Source organism: Rhinopithecus roxellana, chromosome 3 (genome assembly GCF_007565055.1).
Source record: "Rhinopithecus roxellana isolate Shanxi Qingling chromosome 3, ASM756505v1, whole genome shotgun sequence".
Lineage (NCBI taxonomy): Eukaryota > Metazoa > Chordata > Mammalia > Primates > Cercopithecidae > Rhinopithecus > Rhinopithecus roxellana.
The window spans coordinates 160,529,455-160,533,824 of NC_044551.1; positions in this window are offsets into that span (position 1 = coordinate 160,529,455).

The following is a 4,370-nucleotide window of genomic DNA, read 5'->3' on the forward strand; positions in this document are numbered from 1 at the left end:
CACACCAACATGGCACAAGTATACATATGTAACAAACCTGCACGTTATGCACATGTACCCTAGAACTTAAAGTATAATAAAAAGAAAAAAGAAAAGAAAAAATAAATCTCTAGGTTCTAGCCTTTTCTCCATAATCTATTGGTCCTCCTGAGCACTCTCACGCTCAGATCAAGGGATTTCTTAATATCATTCTGAAGATTAAATTTTGATACTCTAAAAGGGCCTGAGTATGTGGATCTGCAACATTTGACTAATTTCCAAGGCATAGTGGAGCTTCTTGATGCAACATAGTTTTGGGGAAAAAAAGGAGAAAAACATTGGTTAGCAGCCTATCCAAAGAACTTACAAATCAGTAAGATAAAGATAATCATACAGAGTAATAGGAAGAAGATACAAGCAGAAATTTTACAGAAGAAATTCAAGTAGCAATAAGCACACAAAGAGATACTCAACCTTACTAGTGTTCAAGGAAATATAAATTAAAACAGCTAGATGACATTTTACAATAGTAGAACTGGAAGAATTTCAGCAGTTTGCTAATAGAAAATGTTGGTGGAGAAAAGAGAATGCATAATCACTAATGGTGGGAGTGCCGACTGCTATTACTTTGGAAAGTGATTTGGTGATATTAAGCAGAGTTGAAAATGCCCATACCCCGTGACTCTTGATGTCACTTGTGGGTTTCTATCCTAGTGAAAATTTTGTGCATGTGCAACACAGAGACATGCCAAAGAATGTTCTTTGCAGCATTGTTTTTAATAACAAAATCTTGGAATTGATTCCAATGTTTGTCAGTAAGACAGCGGAGATTAATGAATTGTGATGCATCGATGAAGATGAAACGTTGTACAATAGCTAAAATAAGTTAGGAATATTTTCATACTTCAACTTGGAAAGAGCTTAAAAACAATGTTGAATGAGAAATGCAAGTTACATTTTCATACAATTTCTTTACAAAATGGTGATATAATAATGTTATATGGCATTTATGGATATATATGTATAGCTACATAACCACTCGCATTACATGTTTAAAAGCATGATTTTAAACATATATACAGATTAGACATACTGTATGGTGATGTAATTTGCTTCTGGGATTGGAGAGAGAAAAATGTGTCTGAGCATGGGAAGAGACGAGATGTCGTCTTCTTGGAAATGTGTGTGCTTATTTCTTTAAATAAAAGATATTTTGAAGTAAATAATGTAAAATATTGTTCATTTTTAGTGGTGGGTACATCAGTATTTATTGTATTTCCTTTGTAAATGTTAGGTTTTTTTCTTTCATTAAAAACATCTCAGACATTTACCCTTTAGGTCACTGGCCCCCTGTAACTAAACCCTCTGAGGTCTTGTGAGCGGCAGAGCATTGAAAAGATGAGCAGGGGCTTCTCTTTCTTTTCTGTGCCTGGAAAGCTGTCTTGCCAGCTCTTGATTTGGTCTAGACGTAGCTTTTCTGGCAGCATGCTGCTCAGCTGAGCATATGTGAAATACTCTTAAAAGGCAATACCAATCCAATTTTGGGGGAGGATCTATTTTAAAACTGCAATAATGTATCTGCAATGATTTTTATTTTTTTTAATATTTTAGGATAAATGTTAGAATACAATCTAAATAGAAAACAACAAAATGAGACATTTTTGTACTCAGACATTATTCCTATTTGTTTTATTGCCAGCTTTAGCTGACATTCTCAGGGGAATACAATTCTTGAAAAAGTAGATTGTGGTCTTTTTGTTTTACAACACAACGTTAGAGATGCACATATATTTCTCCGACTTTCTCTACCTAATAATCCTCCTTTTAACAGCTAACCCAAGAGCCTGAGTGTTGTTAAAGTAAAATGAATATGTAGAGGCAAATCTCTAAATGCAAGGATTTATCTGGGATATAACAATCGCAATTTGGGGAATACACACAGACCTGGTGGTCTTCAATATGTCTGAAGAACAAAGAGAAATTTGCAGGTTTTATAAAAAGGAGAAATGTTACATATTACTCTTTTTTTTCATTGGCACAAGTACAGTTTTGGGGAACTGACAGGTTCTGATTGGTGAGTGATGGCAGTGGGTAAAATTAAAGTTGCAGCAGTTTATTTCAGAAGCCATTAGATCAAACTGGCTTCAGGTTACAGCAGGCAGTTTCAGCAACCAGGCTGCAGAAAATTAACATTTTTGGAGCAACATTATGTGTCCCGAGTGCTTTTCTCCCCTGGCTTCTGATTTTGTTTGAGTTGGGTATGATGAGAATGACCCAATTCATATGACTGACTTTCATGTTGTTATGAAAAGTAAAACCCAGGGGAAGAATTGCATTTTTAAAGATCTCACCAAAAATATTTGGAGGGCTTTGAAGTGTTCTAAAGGAAATCCTGCCTTGCCTTGGGCTGGTGAGGGCTGGGAGTAAAGAGGATAGATCAATATAGAAGCTCTGCCTGAAGTGCTGTGGTGATGAGAGGAAATGGCTTATCAGTTGCTTTTACAATCTGGAAAAGAAACCATTTATGGAATCAATGGCTGGGTGGCAGAGCCCAACAACTGGAGCTCAAAGATACACTACATCTTCATTACTGTCAGTTACCTGCATCAGTGGGGTGGTAACAAGGGACCTAAATTCTACAGCCCAGTGCATTGTTGCAGTCAAATACATCACCGTGGTTTTAGACATGATTATTATATGCAAGGAAAAGCCTGGCGTTAATTTGTCTTATAGAGAAACAAATGCTGGTTTTACTTTTATTATTTACACAGCATAATATGTTCCTTTTGAGAAAATTTCAGCTCTATCTTGACCCACTTGCAAGGACCAGCAAAAATAATGGAAGGACATAAAATATAACTACTCTGGCAATGATGTGTGCAATCACCTCAGCTGCTGGAAAACTCTGGGTTGTTCAAACAGCTAATGCGAAGTCAAGAAGGAGGGAATATTTTTCTGATTAGTGCTGTGTAAGGAGTGCTGAAAAAGAGTACATAGAAAATGTTTGTACCCGAGTGAAACAGCCCAAGCAGAGCTGAAATAAGACCCCCTTTCATCCTGCAAGTTATTTCTGGGCTAGAATGTTTAAATAAGAACAAGACGGATAGTTCCTTAGGATTTCAGAGCTGGAACAGAGAACCTTTTAGCTGAGGCAGGGTGGAACTGTGGAGACAGTCACATTCCGAGGAAAAAGTCCTCAACCAAGAAGGTTTGGCTCAGAAAGCAGCAGCAGGGCAGCTGGAGTCCAAAGACTTGCATCTTTCAACCGGGAACATCTGTTTATAGGTCCTTGGAAATTTTGGATCCTTGTGGTCTGGCCTGGCTAGGGAATTGCATTGCAGTATAAACAAACCATACTGGGCTTGAGCATTTTTCTTCTAAGCAATTCAAGCCGACCCTAAGATATTTCTTGAGACTTTGGGGGCCACAAAAATAACTGCTCATTTTCCCCTCTGCGTTTAGATCTCACTGAGAAATTTATCACTGGAAATGAGATGATTAAAGACCAAAATTTTAATGATGAAAATTGAGCCGGAACATAGCTTAGATCTGCAACCAGCAACACGTTTCTCTGTGAATTAAACCTGCCTACTCAGCCAGGGCAGAAGGGGACAGCCATTGGTCTCTTGCAGGGCAGGCTACTCCGCTGGTGTTCTGGGGCGAGGCTGATCCTGCAGAGAATGCTGAGCTGCCCAGTCCTTCTCCCCAACTCACTCAGCTGCTCCGGGAGGAGGAGGAAGGGAGCAGGAAGAGAGAGGTCTCAGTGTTTCTCCCACACTTTTCCTGCCTAATGGAATGTTTCCCTCTACAGAAATTCCAAAAATGTTACATTGTCTGCAATTCACTTTAAAATACTCCATCCTAGACAATGTGATAGATCTGTTCATTTTAACCCACATCCTTGGGCTGAGGTTAGTTAATCTAGATAGAAATATACATTTCATAATTGCCAGGAGCACTCAAATCTCACTGCTCGGAGGTTATAAATTAGTAGTTTTTGAGAATCAACAATGCCAGTCTAACCTCCTCATTTGTAGATTTGAAATCAGGGGCCTTGTAAGACCAACCTGCTCAGGGTCCAAGTTAGCTCACTGCAGAGCTGGGACCAGCAGCCAGGGCTCTTTCTCAATGGGTAAAACCTCCTTGTAAGGAACTGTATTTACTTCAGTGCTGGGATATTACTAGTTAACATTTTTGGTGGAGAGGCATGTGCTTACCACATAACAAGTACTGTCCCAAGCATATGTATTATCCTATTTAATCCTAACAATCACAATGAGATTGGTAATACTATTATTCTCATTAAACAGGTGAGAAAATTGATGCTTAAAGAGGGACTTGTCCAAAGTCATTCAGTGAGCAAGTGACAGAGCAAGGACTCAAACTCAAAC